The 20,071-nt window shown below is 36.4% G+C and overlaps 1 protein-coding gene across 6 annotated transcripts in view; it reads right to left on the bottom strand.

The window, feature by feature from the left end:
- bsnb (bassoon (presynaptic cytomatrix protein) b) overlaps positions 1-20,071 on the bottom strand; it is a 92,233-nt gene that overhangs the window by 23,560 nt on the left and 48,602 nt on the right. The window lies entirely within an intron of this gene.

Raw genomic sequence — 20,071 nt, 5'->3', positions numbered from 1 at the left:
CTGAACCCCTCCTACTACAATAGTAGTTACCAATACCTATGTAGATGATACACCGCTCTACCATTAAGTGACCTTTCAAGCACTGAGCAGATGTTTAAAACAAATTGTTCTAGACTGCTCGACATCTCCAGAACCAGAACCAAAGACGGAGAAGCAGAATTCAGTTGGTATGCTCCACAAATCTTAAAGAAACTTCCAGAAAACTGCAAAACAATTGAAACGTTGAGTTTCTTTAAAATGAGGATAAAAACCTACCTGTTGCCTTTGAGTTGGATTTTTATGGAGACTGGTTGGTACAAGAGCGCAGAATTGCTAGTTTGGTAAATTAAATGCTAATGCTGTTGCTTTATAGGTGATCATGCAGTGCCAAGCATTCAGTAGGACCCACTCTGAACAAGTGAGTACTGGAAAGCCTGTCCAAACAAGGCCTTTCATCTCTTGAAGAAGACTTAATCTTTTGACAACATTAAGCACTCTCAAACAGGGTACACAGAAAAAGAGCACAGTGTGAATACAGATGATCGTGTCTGTAAAGAGGTGCAACAATCACTAGACCTTTGATAGAGCTCACAGCAAAGTCTCCTGCTTCTTGAAGCAGGGATTTGCCCTTCACATTCACCCTCACAGTCTTACATTGGGCCATGGTTATATATTCTGACACTGCTAAAAATCCAGAACAAAACCCATCAACAGTAGGATATTAACATAAGCAGATTCAATTTCAGGTCAATGCAACAGATCGATGAAAACGCTCGCTGGAATAAAACGGTTCTATTGCGAGCAATGGTGCCATGTTAGTAACACAGCCCTTCATTAATGATAATCATCTGTGCCTCAGGCCTGAAGACGGAGTGTTTTCGTGTCACAGACTCGTTCAACAAAACAAATAACCTCATAAACACCTCGACTGCTGATTACCATCTGCCCAATAAATCATGTATTTTATTGCTGTCACATTTCAAAGGCATAAATACGGAAGATTTAACAACAGGCTCTGTCAAATCTATTAAATAAAAACAATTCAGGTGTTCTGGGACTGAATCGGAGAACATCTTTACATCAGTGCAAAGATCCAAGGCACCAAAGAAAGCAGAACATAAATTACTGGTTTTAAAATACTTTAACGTTACATTCATTCAACCAAAGAGTGAGCATGGATCATCCTAACATCACAACAGAAATCTTAGTGTCGAGATTCAGCAGCTACAAAGAGTTTATGGTAGGACAGTCCACCACATCCTGAACCAAAATAGAGACATAAGTCAGAGGGACTTCCTCCTTTTTCTGAAATCCTTGTCCAACATAATTTGTCTCTTTGTCCCCGAGGAACGGTGAACATGACAGTACATTTCGACCAAGTCTTATCAGATACAAGATGATGTGAGAGGTGGTAGATAAACCTCAAGGGTTTAGAAGTAAGGATGTAGGACAAAGACAAAGTCAACACACCCCTGTTAAAATGTCAGACTGTTGTGATGTAAAAAAATTACACCATTGTGAATTATTTCAGAACCATCTCGACCTTTAAAGCTGCAGTAACTTTTATGAAAATATGTTTTATATATAAATATAATTGTTAAATTTATCACTAGATGGAGCAAAGAGGAAAGGGAGAGTGTCATTTACTGAGAGTGATGTACACATGTTGACATAAAATAAATATGATTTTATCATCAACAATGCAATTACAAACAATTTTCTTTTTAGCATTTAGATTTTGGCATTTGTACAGATTCTGAATCTCAGTGCATATGGTATTAAATATTACAAGACATTTATGAACAGCATCAAATATTAAGATGAGTGTAGTGGATATATGGATAGCTTTTTATATGTTTAATTTTTTTTCTCTACTGGTCGCAGATATTAATGTCTGCAGATCCAAAAATGTTGCACCTGGTGACACATTTTGGTATTGGTGACAATAGTCAGACTCTGCTCTGCCAGTTAAAACACGTTCAGAGTTCATAAGAAGGAAATTATTATACAATCTGGACCACAAGTAGGATGTGATTGATAGAATACCAGACTACTCTTTGCAGACAGAGGCACTGACACAGCAAATATAGTTCCTCATAAAAACTCAATTAGGGCTATTATGCAATGTGAGTGACAAATTATGCAGCACCTTCCTTTAGTAATGATGTCATTTAAACCTTGCATATTATGAGAACATGCATTTCACATTTGATGGTGCAGCAAAACAAAGAATGAACCAATCCATCATATTTTTTTTAAATTTCAAACAAAGATTAAATGTAAGAATCTTGAAGACTTGTTAAAGCTGAGCGTGACAGTGAGGGAGTGCTTTACTTATAATTTTGGCTTCTTAGTTTGACAAGATAATGAGTTCAAGTTCAGTAACCTTTCAAAACAAATCATGAAGCATTGCAGCGAAGACAAAGCCCCCACACTGGAACCTTTACATATGAATGCTATTTTTACTGACGATTTTTCGTACAAGATAAAATCTAACTGTGTCCAAATCCATCAGAAATCTGTTGTCTCAAGTGAGACCATGAGGCGTGGATGCAGCCATTGGTTTGCCAAACTGACAGCTTTGCTTTGTTTTCATATCTCTCAAGTGCTCTACTGAGAAGCTAAATATAAACAGGTGCAGCTCTCTCAGAAGCAGCCATCTGTTCTGGTTCTTTCATGACCAGCGACTGTGTTTGTGGACAGCAAGTTCACTATGGGACCAGCAGACATTTACTGAAGATGCACGCCAAAATTTACCATGTATTCTCACTTTATGGCCATCACAAACCAGGTTTGAAGTTTCTATGAAGAATAAATTCAAATTTCCATTGTTGAATCAATGTCTAATTAAAATACCACCATGCGATCCTAACTTCCTTTCCGATAGAACAGCTTTCTTCCTGCCATGTTGGCTAATGCCAAACTCCCCTATTTGCTCCTGAATCAGCATAACACGATTGCGTGGGTAAGAGAGAGAGAACCAAGGCCAAAACGAAGCTGCAAGTATCAAATTATTCATGTAGAGTGCTTTAGCTTGTACAGCAGTAAGCTATGTGGGCAGTGCTTCCCACCTCAACCCACACAGTGAAGAGAAAATCGTGTCTGCATAAGATGAAGACTCTGTTGCTTCCGAGATGGTCTTTCGGTGTTCTCTGAAAACAGAGCAAATTATGTAATTTCCAATATTTCACTCGGCCTAAATCAAACTGTAGCCAAACGTTTGAAACAAATAACAAAATGTCCTGAATGATATAGAAAGACTTCTTTAAACTGGATGTTTATTTTATTTTATTTTCTACAGGGAACCTGATCTAACTCTACTTTTGCTATGTGTTAGAGTCACATAAAAATTGTCCAAAATTGTTTGTTTTGAAGTGAGGTATCATTTAAAAACAGGTGGGTTAGCTATCCCCATGTAATGGTTCCTCTAACTTGTCTCTTATTTCGTAAAAACAGAAAGAAGTGATAATATTTTGCAAAATAAGTATGTATATTCAAATATGTCTACTAAACCCAGCTTGTGTTTATTACATATTTTGCTTTAGTCTTCCATTACTGTGTGCATCTGTAGGAAATAAATCTTTTAAAATGAACTACTGTTTCTGCCTGACAATAAAAATTTTAATTTAACTGCATTTGACAGAAGTAACATTTAATTATAGACTTTTCTGGAAATCTTAATCAGAAAGAAGTTATTTAATTCATCATCATTAGTATATAAATGTATGTGGCTGTGCTCTCAATAACACTATATACATTTTACAGACAACATCTTTATACAGCACCAATCATAGCAGCAACTATACATTATTACATCTAAAAATATAAGTATGTAATAATTGATGCTTTTTTGGTACCTTGAAATCAGTCTCTTGTATGTATTCAGCCATACCCCAGGAGAATATTAGTAATTAAAATCATTTATTCTTAATTTTATTTAACAATAATTTACATTTACATTTTTTATTGTTGTGATCTTTTTTTTATTAAAGTATCAACATATAAGTTTAAATAAACTGCTTATTTATATATTTATTTACTTAAATAATATCTGTTATAAGTTATATTATATTAATTCATATTTTATTTCAATTGTTATTAATATTATTTCTATACGTTTATCCTAATTCTGGTTATTTCATTTTCAGCACTCTGCCAGTCTTCCTCTATGTCAACTCAACATCACTTTTAGCAACATATTTACTGTATGTACATCATTCATGGTTTGTCTTTGCAAGCTCAATATTTATTTTCTGTTAGTTTGGTTTGTTGTTATTTTTTACTGCCTTCTGGTTTTATGTTCTATTTGGCACTTTCTGTTGTCTAAGCTATTTATGGAAAGTGCTCTATAAATGCGGACTGATTGAGTGATTGATAAAGCCCTGCCAGTGAAAGCGCGGTCTCTGGGATGAAGAAGATATCGCAGGTACTTACACATACAGCATGCCTTCGTTAATTCTCTTTAGAAGAGAGGTGATTACAACGTGTGGGAGTGGATGATTGTTCGACCAACTAATATGTGGCCATAGATTCCAGTTTTGAGTCCACTTTGCATATCCAAAGTCCATTACAGGCATCGGCTGGGAAACGTGTGCTGTGTTGTTAAAATGTTGTTACTGGTGAATTCCTTAACAGTCATCTGATGGATAACACAGAAAGAAGTGATGACAAAATGCAGTGGTTTTTTTTTGTGTGTTTTTTTTTTTGGTGGGTGTGCGGGAAAGACGTTAAACACGACTTGTCAGGTGCATTAAAACTGCAGTATTGAACTTTTATAAAAAAAAAAAAAAAATTACATGTTTGTTGAAACTATCACTATGTCATGACAGTATGGTATGAGACAGATAATCTGAGAAAATGTCAAGCTCCTCTGCCTACTCCCGATGCTAAATAGAAACAACCAATCAGAGCTAGAAGGTGGGTTTTAGCGCTGTAAATCACAGTCTTGTAAGATGCTGCTCATTCCCTGCCTTTCCCCATTCCTCTCTGCTATCAGAACCTGTTGTGAATGCTCAGGCTAGTTAGCGTGCCCCCCCCCAACACAGCAGATAAATAATTTTCCTGAAACTGAAACTTATTTCTCCGCCATTAGCACATTTAGCAGCGAGAACATGAGATTGATTGGCAGCACTAAGACCGTCTATCTGGCTATGATTGGTTGTTTTTGGTTGGGAGTGGTGGACAGCAATAGCAGAACTCGGAGGAGGTGCAGAAGATTTATTTTTTTCTCAAATTATGTGCCTCATAACATATTGTGATGGCATGGTGGCAGTTTTAACAAATATGTAAAAAATACATGTATTTTATAAACATTACATACCGCAGATTTAAGAGTTTATTATGTCATTAACAGCTGAGAATGTAAGAAAGTAATGACTAAATTTAATATACCATGCATCACCTCTTGATTAACAAATACATAACATAATCATACTGTAAATTCACATTTTTTTGTTAATTAGGACAATATTTTTATCTTGTCAACCAAAAAAATCTTATTTTGATAATGCATCCTATGCATATAAATGGTGAGAATAAACAGTCTAAATGTGTTTTTTTTATTATTTTATAGTCAACAGTGTGATTTTTGCCAAATGTAAGGTTGCTCCTATTCATTTCCTGTTTGTTTAAACCTTGTTTCAAAAAACAGGTTTTGCCAATCATTCTATCAGGTTGCAAATGTCTTAGCTTAATCCAAAGACAAATCCTACAAAACACATGCACTTACAAATCTGAGTGCACACAGACTGAGATGCAGGTTTACAACCCTTAAGACGCATTTACAAATAACCTCTTCCTACAATAAGACACCCAGGGGTTGTTTTCTTTGATAGGGCTTTATCTGTTTGTTTTTCTTAGATGCAGTCTGTGGAGCTTACATTGCCCCGTGTGTAATTCCCGAGAAAACCAGCAGGAATTGGCTTGTACCTTTCTCCAGGAGAAAACACATCAATAACACAGAAAATAACCCCCAGCACCATCAAGGTACTGGCAGAGTTTCAGTCTCCGAGAACAAAGCAGCTGAGGAGAAAGCCTTTTGTTGCATTTGATGCAATGTAAAATATCAATTCAGCTCCATGACTGAAGTTGGAAGAGCAATCAGAGTGTGATGCTGGCTTGGTCATGATATAAGGTGAATACCCTGGACATTTTTGTAGTAATGCTCCATCCAGATGGCTCGCAGCCCGAGACGCTGCCCTTTCACTTTTAAAATAAGGAGAGATTGAACATTGTGAGTGACTAGCGGGTAAAGGTCGGAGAGATTGACCCCATTTCACAGATTGATCTCACTCTAACTGGAGCCTGCTGAGATATTACAGCGCCGCTCACATGTACAATGTCTGTTGGCCTGCTGAGTGTGCTGATTTGAGCTTGAGTGCACATCTGACTTAAACATGTGTCTGCGGAGGTGATCGGCAAGTAAAGTATGGATCCCATATGCCTACACTGAGTTTTATAGCTTGTACTGGCAGAGTTTCAGTCGCCTCACGTTACAACTACAAAGAAAAGGGATTTTAAAGGGATTTAAAGCCGTAGACCATAATCACCTAACTGCAAAGCGAAAGGGAAAGGACCCATGGTTTTATAGCATTTTCTAAAAATTGAAATCTAAAAATTGTGACATGTAATGTATGATCTGTGAAGTGTGCGACTGATAGGTGTCCCATCAGCAGATTCTCCCACCTGAGCACAGGTACCGTAGACCTTTCTGATTAATGCTCTCTGCATCCAGCCTGTCAGGTTAGGAAGATGGAGAAGTTTGCAAATGTGCCATATTAGATTAGATTGAATGAACACTGCACTGTGATACGTACAAACCTTGAGACATTCTTTTATAACCTAACCCTGCTTTAAACATCCCTGACCTATACTGTAATCCTTGGTCTTCATGATGCTGCTTGGTCATTAATTTTTTGTAATAAATCAAGCTCTGAGGGCTTCATAAAACACTTTGAAATCATGCACCATGTCTTTATTGGTCTATGACAGTAAAATACATTAACATTTGCAGTTGTAAGGTAGCAACGTGAGGGGAAAGTAAAAGGGCTATAAATCAGTTTTTAATGCATTGTATCAAAAGATCAAAAGAAACTACCTGTTCAAAAAATTGTGATTTATTGGCAGCTTTATTAATGTTGAATAAAACAAAAACAAACATAATAGGAGCTAAATAAATGAAACCAAAATAAGGAGAAGCTAAACTCCAGTTTAGGTGCTATTTAGTTTTCTGTAAGTGATCAACCACAAACAGCATAGATGCTTCAAACTGCAGATATATATATATAAAAAAAAAGTTAATACAGTTTTACAAAAACAGACATCAAGTCTCACACGAGTGTGTCTGACTGCTAGCAATACTGGGGCACATTACAGAGAGGATTTAACCACATTTACAGCTCAACTTCCTGAATTTCAAACCAGCAGAGGAAAACGCTTCATTAGCAAGTTGTTAAACTCTAACATTTTGCATGTCACCATTTTCTAGTTTCTTGCTTTTTCTTGAGATGAATATGTGCATGTGTTCTACCTGTATAAGAGAAAATCTGCAAGGAAACAACTTTTTTTTGTCAGGAGATAGAGCAGAGACAGAGAGGAAGAAACTCCAAAGAGAAAACAATCCGGGTGCTGCAGATGCGCTCAGTGTACTTCATTGCCAATAAATCCCAAGTGCTTTTGCTGCCATTAGTAGAACTTGGCAAGGGCACAATTTCAGGATCTATCCAGCAGGAATCTTTAGTAAGTTTATATCACCCAACAGTAGAGAGTTCCCTGATCTCACATATCCTGGTGAAACACTGACTTGCCTTTATTTTCCATATAGACTCTATATCATAGCTCAACAATACAACAAGAAGCGCATTCTAATTACCAATGTTAGGTGTAGGCTTTAAAATTTCCTCAAACTTTATATTTAAAGTAAACAAAAGTACAAAATGTACTTGTCATTGCAAGCCTGCCTATTAGAGCAGCAGTATTTCTCAGCAAGCACTTTCCTTTTATTACACTTCATTTGACTTAAACATGCTCTTTGAAGTGCACCCCAATGGGCAGCTGCTCCATTGTTGCTAGTGGCATCTCAGCATCTAGTCGCAATGCAGCTATTACCAATACCTTAAAGTTGAACCATCCATCCATCGATTATCCAACATGCTTATTCCTTGTGGGGTCATGAGGGCTTCTGATGGGGAACACCCTGTCAGGTCGCCAGTCCATCGCAGGGCAACAAGGGGACAGACAAGGACAAACAACCATGCATGCACACACCCATACCTAAGGAGAAAGACGCCGGTCTGGGATTTGAACACAAGACCTAACAGGGATATCAACCATGTCACTGTGCTGCGATTACATGTTCTCTACAGGGAAAGCGATTTAATTCCACATTTGCTATGTGATGAAGCCACATAAACAACTGTCCAATACATGATGGACATCTGCATCCCTATGAAGCATTGCATCATGTGGATGCAATACATCAGTTGGATGGACAGTTGCAGTTGGATGGACTCTAATTTTCCATCAGACCTGGTGCAGATGTTTGGTAGCTGAGAGGCTTAAGCTCAGGAAGATTGAGGGACACGGTGATCATGGACGTCCAGAAAAGGCATCTTAACCTTAATTAATATTATAGTCACAAATTATTTCAGCAATAGTATCACAACATAGTCATTGTTCTAAAAACCTGACCAAATGCCTATTATTTTCTGACGCAAATCCCTTTAAAATGTTTCAATCATTTGAATGAGATTTACAATACAGCTAAATCAATTTCAGTTTTGACTGATGCAAGTTTTAAAGGCTGTTTTTTTTTTTCTCTCTCTCTTCTCTCTCTCACTCTAAACCAAAAGAAGAAACAATGAAAAAATGTATAGAATAGAAAATGATGGCTTCCTACTCCCTGAAAATACTGACAAAGCAGTAAAAGCAAAAGAAAACCACAAAGTCATGGGTCATAAAATCAAATCCTGCAAGGACTATGGAGGCAAGTTAAGGCAGATAATCCTTTAAAAGGATACCAAAAGAGTTACTATAAACCGGTTACCACATTAATGTACATATTTCTTTCTCTCTGATTGGATTTGTAAAAGCTTTCTTTAAACAGTTTCTCTTCTATAGTCAATATTTTAAAAAGTAGAAATAATGAGACATTACTTCTGAAGTAAATCATTTTAGATTTGCATTTTGTTTCCATTTATTTAGTTGTGGTATTATGCATATATTTGTTTCCATGTCTTGTTTAAAAACTATTTCATTTTTACATGCATTTTTAACTTTCAGCAATAATGTACCAGTTTATCTTTATGAAAGCAGGTATCTAGTATAATACAGCAACTAGAAAAAACTTTGCTAGGACGGTTTCCACTAAGACGCTGTCCCATCACTTGGTGTAATACATCTTAGATTACATATTCATGTGTGAAATTACATGTATATATCACACATAACTAATTAGATCAATACATTAAATCTCTAAATAATTGTTTTATTTTTACAACTTTAGTCAGAAACATCTGGAATACAGGTACATCTCAGTAAATCTGAGAAATACTGAAAGGTTCATTTATTCAATAATTTGGTTTTAAAAGTGAAACTTGTGTTCAGACAGACTTATGTATATCATGCAATTATTTTTGCTAATTTTGAAAACTTTAATTTCTCAGGAAATAAGTGTATTAAATAAGACTAATAAAGAAGGTATTTACCAAAAGCCCCCTTTGTTTAGGGCAATGGCACTGATCCAAAAGACTCTGGGAATCAAAGGTTTAAAACAGAGTTCAAATGGCCTATGCAGTCATAGGAATGACCAATGACTTCCACAAGAAGGTTAGATGAAAAAAAAAAGTTAAAGAAGCTGGCTGTTTCCAGAGTGATGTGTACAAGAATATTAATGAAAGACTGAATGGAAAGAAAAAGTGTGGTAGAGAAAAGTGCAGAAATAATGGGGGAATTGGAGCCTTGAGAGAATTGTGATGCATAGTTCATCCAAAAGTTTAGGAAAGATTCAAAAAGTGTGCAGGGTATCCTGCAAATTTTAGATGTGACCCTGGTCCAACACACCAGAATCAAATGGCTGAATGGAATCAAGTTATCCACAGTCCTGCCAATGAACTGATTACTTAACTAATGTGTATTGAAGCAAAGACACATGTAATAGTTGCAGGACACCAGATCTGCAGGCCTGGATGTGACGACCTCTGGACTGTTGCTCAGTGATCCATAGTCCTCTTTTAGATGAAAGTTAAGTTTGCATTTCACTTAAAAATCAAGGTGTCGGAGTCCATAAGAAAAGTTAAGAGGTACAGAAGCCGAGCAGCTTGAGGTTTAATGTAAAGTTTTCACAATGAATTTGCCACTGTGTTTTATCAAATTCAAAATCAGTGCAGTTATCAGTTATCTGCCAGGAGATTGTCTGGACCTTCATGTTTCCTTCTGCTGTAAACCTTTATGGAGATGCTACGTTGCACTTTTCATCTGCCAACACTGCCACAAACTAATACCTGCTTTAATGTATCAAGCTGACCTCTCAAGAGCCAGATGACACATCAGGCTTCAGGTCGCTACTAAATCAACCTCATCTTATTTAACACATCAGCAGAGCCACAGGCTGATCACCTCCATATCTTGCAGCATTACTCCAGTAAATTATGCAAAAGGAGCCTCAACCAAGTATTGTTTGCATATACTATGTAGTACAAGGACATACTTCTACCATTGGCCAACATTTCTGTATTTTAAAAAACTTATTTTAATGACCTTATACAATGTTCTCCTTTTTCTAGAATATTTGCTTTTCATTAGCTGTAAGCCTGAATTGTTAAAATTTACCGAAATAAACACTTGAAATAATAACTATATGTAATGTATCTACAAAATATGAGTTACAGCTTTTGAATGTATTTACTGAAACAATTCTTGTTCGAATTACAGATCTAAATCTACCCTTTGCCATCAAATTACAGAAGTGAAAATCATTCTGTCATTTTTGGTGTTTCATTAAAACTTCAACTAAAAATGCTGGCTATTAGCCGAAATTGAGAACCATTTTCTTCAACTTCAAGGAACAAACACAGAAATATCTCCAAAAAAGTGCACAGACTGCAAGTGACAAGTGAAACAAGCTTTACCACTTCCTGCCCATGGAGGGAGTCAGAGAGTTCATTCACAAAGAGACTTACAGTCTCTGGGAGTGTACACACATGCTCTCTCACACACACATCAACATGAACCCCAAGACCTATAAACCAAACACTACATCCTTAAAGTCAAACTTTTTTACTTTCAAAATCAATTTTAGTTTGCATTCTTCATACCACTGCCCAAATTTACTTTTAATACATACAGACATATTTATATTTTCTAGCCCAAAAAGTCAAAGAACTCATGTAGCAGCACTTGTGTGTAAGCTTCACAGTCTCAGTTTTTGCCCTCTTACTGTCAGTCAGCTCACAGCGAGAGTCAGTTCTCCACATGGTGCCTCTGCCAGGACCTGACAACAAGCTGTGAGCAAGAAATGTCAGCCATCATTAAAAGCAGTCACATATCTCATTGAGATGTTGTATTTTAGGTGATCATTACCTGCAGGAAAGAGGACGGTCCTTTCAGTTTGAGGCAGCCAATCATTGACACAATAGTGCATTTAAATGTTATGATGCCGAATGTCTATGAATAAAATGTTGGTCGGAGTGAGGTGCAACATTTTCTGTACACACATAAGTTACAGCTGAGGTTGTCATATTAAAAATAAAACAGGAGTTGTGGGACCATGACAGTTACAGTATGCACAGTCATAATAAATCATGTGCAGCAGCACAGTCATACATCATATGTCATCCTCTAGAGCCAAATTTATTTTGTCTGTTCTCCTTACACTACTTAGCTGCAAAAATACAACAGCCCAGTTATCTATCCCATCAACACAGCTTTGGTCATCCTGTTGCCTGAATATAAATCATTTTGGACACGGCAAAAACAAAACCTGATGCCACGTCCACAACCTTTAAAGGAGCAACAAAGCATAATTCAAAGGAGCGCAACGGTCCTTTGCAACGCCAAAGGCAGAAATCATCATTTTAATCCTGCGAGTTATGTCCCTCACAGAGATTAATGAGGCATACAACGAAGGAGGTTATAATTAATTTGTAACAAGTGAAGGTCAGGGGAGCAGAGGGTCAGTGTGAATTATTAACTAACACTTGCACATGGGTGTGACACCAAACAGGTATGAGTTTTGGTGAGGAGGAAAATATCCCAATGTGTTTTTGGCCCAGAAACGCATCGTTGCAGGAGAGAAAAATATGATTCCACACCACATGGGTGTATGCATATACCTAAAAACAGAAAGTGGAGAGGTTGCATTCAGTGTTTTGTAAATTTACAACCAATAAAAACATGGTGAATATTTCAAAATATGGTGTGTTAGAAAAATATTCATCCCCTTTGATCTTTTCCGCATTTTGTCTTGCTAAAACTACAAAACCTCAATGCCGTTTAGTGAGATTTTATTGAGGTATTGCAAATTAGGAGATAATTATAAAAACAAAGGAAATAAAGGACATAAAGCCACATAAGATGCTTGTGTAAAAATAAGCTTCCATAATTTCCTATCAAACACAGACTGGCAGAGTCAGATCGGCGGGCGACGCCCCAAGGTGTGGCACCCAATGTTTTCTTTTTTTAACCTTTTCTAATAAGAAGCAAATACTGCTGATAAAACTGTGCAATGGTGAATTCCAATGATGTGTTTTGTTCTAGCACACTTTAGAACAATGCATGTAATGTGTGCAAAAGGTGCCAATTGATGCAATTTTTGATGAAGTTCTGCTAGCAGTTTGCCACAAGCCATTGGCAGTCCTCTTGCATGATTGCTGCAAATATTTGAATGAGGGTCCCCTGAACTATGCAATAATGCATTCATGCAAAATTATAATTATGACAGTAAGCAAACACTGCACATCACTCTGAAAACACAGCAATGGTAGCATAATGCTGTGGGGATGATTTTTTGTCTTCAGCTGGAACTATTAGGGTTAAATAGAGGGCAATTATGTAAAAAAAAAAAAACTGTAAGCAGCTGCAGACCTGCTAATGGGGTGAAGGTTTGCCTATGAAGTGACTGACAAGCTTAAACAAAATTTAACTGCTGTGAATTGTGGCTAAATAACATAATGTTTCAGTGGCTCTGAATTCAAATGCACACCACAGATTTAAATTTTCACATAGCCTATGAAAACCATGTGTCATTTCTATTACTATAGCACTTAAAATACAATAGGTTACAACTAAAGATTATACAGTAGTTATATAGAAATGTTAAGTGGTTTTCAAAGTACTGAAAATCAAAATGGATCACTACATATCTTTTGTCAAAGCCCCGTGGGAAACTATTAAGCCACTGCATCGATTTCTATTATGCACGGCTTGAATGAGCAGTGGTTTAACGCGCAGCAGGTAGCATGACCGAGCACATGTCTCAGCAGTGTGCCAGGCTGAACCACGGCATAGTTGTGACAGGTTAGTAAGAGTCAGCAGGTATATAGGTCAATCCCCCGGTACTCCTTCAATGGGGTCACATGGTGAGGACTCTGGATTAGAGAGGAAATGAAGGATCATCCATTGAGCAAGCAGGACTGGGGTATGATCACAGACACTCATGTACAGTCTGATGAACCATTCAAGGAGTGATTACAGAATAGATTTAGAAGACAATGACAAGCCAATGACACAAAGTGAAGCGGAGATAAAACTGCCAGTATCTTTTATGGGATGTTCTTGCCATCCAACAACTTCAAGGTCACAGGCTCGGTTATTTATAGGCTACTGAGTCAGTTTTATTTGTAGACACTGAGACAATGTTTATTAAAGTAACATTTCCAAACTAGTATCAGGTTAAGCAAAAATATGGTTTCATTCTTGATGTTGACAGAATTAATTGAAAACACAAAAAGTTTTAAATAGATAGGTGTTAGAATTTCCCCTTTCCCTTGTTCTAAAATGGCAATTGAAGTGTACTAATAATAAGTCCTATCCCAAGGTGTGTGCAGGCGCAGATTAGATTAGAGGTTTCCAAAACAGTGGCACTCTGCACGTGATATATTTGTGTGTGTGGTGGGGGGGTGTGTGTGTTTGTGTGACTCCTCCAGTGTGTTCCTGCAGGTCAACAATATGTCATGGGCGATTAAGCGTGCGGGTCTCTGCTGTCCCTTCAGGGTCAGAGTAACACAGGCTCAGGTCATGTTCTCTGCTCTTTATTTACATATTGTGTCTGTTTCTGTTTGTTTCAACGTGGGTTACAGGTGCCCTCTTTTTGTCCAGTAAACACATGTGGCCTGTCCACGCTGGGGGGTAAATGTCTTGTCTGTATAGAAGGAATCTCAGAGTATAATTAGAAACCATCTGGAGAGCGCTGAGGTATTTTAAACCTTAAAAGACAAAAAAAAAATCTATTTTTAGCCACATGTGAAGATATAAATTTGATTTTATTGGTCGTGTTTTATATTTGGACACAGTTTGTATATTTAAAAAAACTGATATTGTCCTTATTAACTTTCTACAGATCAGTAATTGCTTCTCTTCTATAATAAATCAACGATATTTAGCATACCTTGCAAAGTTGTAAGTTAGAAATGTATTTGGTTAAATATGAAAGCTGAGAGGTAACACTCCATCAGAGTTAAACATAGTCAAATATTTTCTTGACAGGCATCACTTCAAACTAAATGTAACATTTATACGACAACCAGTAAACAGTATTGGTGATTATTAGAGGCTATTGCAAAATTTAATTTGTTCACAGTGATGTGAAAAAGGATTTGTCCCCCAACAGGTTGTTTCTGTATTTACTTTTCTGTAGGACTTGCATGTTTCAGGTCATCAAACCAATTTAACATCTGACTCAGATAAACCAAATAAATTCAAAACCTAGTTTTCAAATAATGTTTTCAATTATTAGGGGAAAAAAATCTACATATACATATTGTCCTATTTAAATAAGCCTTCACCCTCTGGTAAATCAAAACTTAACTCTGAAAAACAAAATTATGTTGAAATTCACAGTCTAAATTAGGGTTTTTGAATCAATATGCAGTATTACTTCAGTAGAAATTGTCAACATGAAGCAGGAGGAAAGGTATAAAAATAAAAATATGTTGAATCTAAGGAAGTTTGTGACAGTCTGAGAAAGTCACAGACATCTTTCAATATAAAAAGGATTGCACAATTCTTAAGGCTTCGGGATTCCAGTGAACTAAGATGAGAGTCATTTTACCCCCCTAAAGAAAACATGGAGCTGTGATGAACCATCTCAGAGGCGTCTGGTCTAACAAATTTACCGTAGGACTGCATCAACGTCTCATCCAGGAGGTCACAGCAAAGGTCACAGCACTGCATGTGCTCAGTTAAGGTCAGAAATCTCTAAGGCCAGTGTTCATCATTCAACATGAAGAACGAGACTAAGTAAAATTGACATCTGATGCAACAATAACACAAAAAGAAAAACAAAACTTCATAGTTACAGTCAAATGTTATGGGTGTAGAACTACCATGAAGCTTTTGGAGCGATCTAGTCAAAGTCCAGACATAAATTTGATTGAGATGCTGTGATATGGCCTTAAACAGGCTGCTTATAGTTGAAAACTCACCAGACTGTCTTAAATAAAACAATTCTGCAAAGTTTTCTTATGGAAATTTAAATGTCCTGTTCATTTTTTTTTTCGTTTTGATCCAAAGAAATAATGTAAAAGGGTCCGCAATGAACTCAAGCCAAATCTATTCAAGTAAGTACCACTCACAAAGTGACACTATTCATTTTCCTCAAAAATTGGAAGTTGAGGAGGAGAATAAAGCTTTAATAAGGTTGTCTTGACTATGATGGGTTTCAATGCAAAACTTTAAATATTTTTCTCTCACTATTCTGTTGTAGACATGCAGCAGGATTAAGTATATTTGTTTTGATGAAAACCCTGCTTTAGTTGTCGGACTTATGATCTCACATTTGACCTTAAAATAAAGATACAGAATGTGGAATCAACCCTGTGACTGCAAGGCATCTAGAGGCTTTGGCTGTAAAACAGGGCCAAGTCATAACCCATCTACCACCAGAGTAGACAGCTGTTATGAGGTGTTTTAGTGGATATGCTGTTTTTGGTTTTTGTGAAATGTGGCGCAATGCCTTGAGGCCAAACAACAATAAGTCTTTTCTTTTTGAAAGAACCGCAAATAATCCATAGTTGTTGCTCACTGAAGCAGAGGCTGATATGAAGCTGTTTTTTTGTTTTGTTTGTTTTTTACCAAACTCTCTAAGTAATTAGACTTTGGGTTGGATTTGTGGAAATTCTGTTTCTGGAAAGACAGGCTACTAATTAAAATGTATTACATTTTTGAAAAACATTTCTCAGTGTAGAATACCACGTGGACTCATAGACTCTTTTGAATTACTTTCTAATGTCACTGCTGATTTCTTAGCAATTTCGCATCATGTTAACACACACTTACTCACTACAACCCTGATGTGTCCCTTAACAGCACCTATAGTTTATGTTGGCAAGCCCATTTTGACTAAAAAAAGTTCATACATGACATTTTGACTCCCTGATATTTTAATCATAATAACTACAAACATGGCTTAAAATTACAGGTCAACATCACAAAGTGTATAACTCCCAATCCTAGTTTCATAATAGGAACATTTGAATGTAAACCTAATTTATTTTCTGTGGTACCCTTTCAAACTGCAGGTTAGATTTGCCCTTGTGTTTGTATCTTCTGGAAGATCAAACTTACACTCTTCTTTCTTGCTGAGAAAAAAAAAACAAGAGTGTTATTGAGAAGAATGTGACGATCTCAAGGTTCTTTTAAAAATGCAAATGATATCCTGCTCTCTCTCTCAAAACTATTGCTCTTCAATTTCAAAGCATTGTGAACACCTTTTGGGTAGAATAGGTTATTTGGAGTTTGGCAAACCAGATTCCCTTTGTATCCATCATTTAGCAGCCAAGGCTCTACATACGCAAACATGTCTAAATTAAACCTGAGACTTGGCACATTATTTTAAGCATCCATTATGTAACTCAAATTGAATGTGCTGAAGCTCAAACCCTGAATAATCTAAACTGTTAATATCAGAATAGCTGTTGTATAAACTATAACAAAAGGTAGGAGGTACTTCTACAAAAGCCCTTATAGGAACTCATCACCTCTTTTACTGTTGACAAAGACGCAACATTTTTTATTATAGCATTTCTCAAATTCTCTATCTGTTCAGACACTTCATGGACTTCAAGCATTTCGACATTGACAGCTTAATGGTGCTTAATGCTGACTGCTTCCACGGTTTTTCATATTATTACTCATCTCTGCTAGATTGGCCGGGAAACATTTAAAAAGTTTAAATTATTTCTCAGAAACATCCCCATAAAAACTTAAAAGCTCTTTTGAGTAACAGCACAGAATTTCAGAGAATACACCTTTTTGTGTTTTGCTTGACTGCATAGTTTTATTGCCCATTTCATCCACTGATCCCCAGATTTGCAGGCTGTAATTTACCCACTGACCTAAAAGCAGTGAAATAAATGAATACAGAAATGCTGCTTGGTTAAATGAGATTACATCAGATACAGAACATGAACAGGTTGATAACAGTGCATCTTGTTTGGAGCATCCAATAGTAGATTAGTAATCCCATGCCCAGTGCTTTGAACAATAGCTGCCCTCCAGTAGATTTCTTCAGGGTTTTTTTTGATTGTTTGTTTGTTTTGGGTTTTTTTTTGTTTTGTTTTTTGCTTTAATTGCCACACCAATACAGTATAGGTCATTAACAACATGTTTATATCAGACTGCAAAAACCCAGGTATATAAAGATGCCGTTAACAGATGATGATTTAATTTAATAATAAAAAAGCTATGCAAACCAACTTCTCCTGTATGAAACATAAAACATACTTGTGCCATCCTGTGTTAATGAAAACAGACTATGATTCTTTTACATACAGATAAGATGCAGAATCTGCAGAATCATATAGATAATCATAAGTAAATACCATGTGTAATGAAGACTGTGATTTGCATCTTGCAAAAGTCGTCCAAGCCGAAATCATAACATAGACAATGTCCCTAATAAAAGGTATGCCTGTTATGTACGTCTGTCACGCAGGAGGACAATGAAACTGCAGTAAACACAGCGAAACAAGTCCTCTTTACACTGCAAGCAAAGTTTTGTCAACCCATACACAACCCATACATCTCATCTTGTCCCATATGTCAGTCTCAAGGACAAGTTAATCAGCCTTTTTCCTTTGCTCTGAATTATTTTCAAATCCTGCCACGAAAAAGCTACAACCATGAGCCAATAAAATACAATCCACAGACCGCACTGCAGAAAACAAGACAAGTTACACAAGCTGTAACCTATCGCCAGAATGTGGTAAAATGACAACTTTAATCCAAGTCTGGGAGTTTCACAGAAAGGTTTCTTATTACCCCCCACTCTATGCACACATGCATATTTAAACTGCAGTCTATAGGGGAGCTTAATCCAACTAACCAGAGCAAACAGCAAATCTACAAGCTGCAAAAAAACCTTGTTACAAAGCACAAGAAGTATAAGGACTGACACATATTAAGGATTATCTAATATGACATCTTAGGAGCTATTAAAGATAGCATTGTTAAGGAAATGAAACATATTTCATGAAAAAAATAGGACAAATTTATACAAATTTATCAAAGTTTGTGATTTATTTGTTAGAAATATTCAAAATTTGATGGATTTTTGTGAGATTTTAATTAAGTTGCTCTACATCTATTAGAACAGATTATGAATCTGTTGGAAAGCATTTATTAAGACAGATCTGTTCCACAAAATAGAGCAAATCATTACTTGAATTTGGCTTCTTATAATGAATAACATCTGTTTTTTATATATATTTTTACACATAGAATTTGAGATGTATTGTTTGAAAATATACTGATCACCCCGGAGTCAATACTGCAATCAAAGCTGCATGACTTTTATGGTGTGTCTGCACCAGCTTTGAACGTCTAGAGACTGATGTGTTGTCCTGCTGAAAGACAAACCTGTGCGAAGTCTTTTGCAGGCTAACAGGTTTTCATCTAGGACTGACGCTCCATTATTTTCTCCATAAACTCTGAACAGTTTCCATGTCTCTATGATGCTTCCACCATGTTTCATGAAATGAATGAAACATGGCGGAAAACAAACTGTATATGCAGTTTGTTTTGCTCCGCACACACACAGTGTATTTTGCGTATTTGGCAAAAGTCTCTGTTCTGGTCTAATCTGAACAGAGCACCTTTTTCAATAATGTTTCCTGTTTCCATTACAAGGCATGTGGGAAACTGCAAACGGAGCTTCATATGGCTTTCTTACAACAGGGACAAATTTGTGGAGTATGTTAATAATTATCTTGTTTCAATTGAGCAGTGGATTTCTGCAGTTCTTCCAGAGTTGAATACATTGGATAATACTCTTCTTGTCCAAGGTTGCAGTTCAGGTTGATGGTAATATCATAGTAGCTTTGCAGTTGTGTTTTTAAATTATGGATTGAAAAGTTCTGTATGAGATGTCTAAAGCTTAGCAAAGTGTTTTATAACAAACCTGCTTTAAACTTTTCCACAATTTTATCCCTGACACATCTGCTCTGTTTATTGGTCTTCATTATGTTTTTTTTTTTTTTTTTTTTTTTTTTCTAATTTTTTAAAAAAAAAAAAACTCTGATGCCTTCACAAAACAGATATACTAATATAAAATACAATTGGCAGACACCCTAAGGTGGTTTCTGTAGGCAAAACATTGCATTGGGTTTTATTTATGGGTATCTGAATAAAGGGATGATAGGATGTCAGATTTTTGTTTGTAAAACAATTTGAAACCATTTAACTCTTTTTTTCATGTCACATGTATGTGTCACTTTGGATTACTTCATCTAATAAAATTCCAATAAAGTACATTAAAATTTGAGGTTCTAATGTAATAAAAATAGAAAATTTTCAAGAGGAGAAATACTTCGCAATGTGGGGAATATCTACAGTAGGGGTGCTGGAGGTGGAGCTGCAGTGCCTTCACTAATGGAGGAAT

The sequence above is a fragment of the Poecilia formosa genome, unplaced genomic scaffold (genome assembly GCF_000485575.1).
Source record: "Poecilia formosa unplaced genomic scaffold, Poecilia_formosa-5.1.2 Scaffold2, whole genome shotgun sequence".
NCBI classification, from domain to species: domain Eukaryota; kingdom Metazoa; phylum Chordata; class Actinopteri; order Cyprinodontiformes; family Poeciliidae; genus Poecilia; species Poecilia formosa.
The sequence above is the reverse complement of the archived record's forward strand: the minus strand, read 5'-3'. Positions and strand labels throughout refer to the sequence as shown.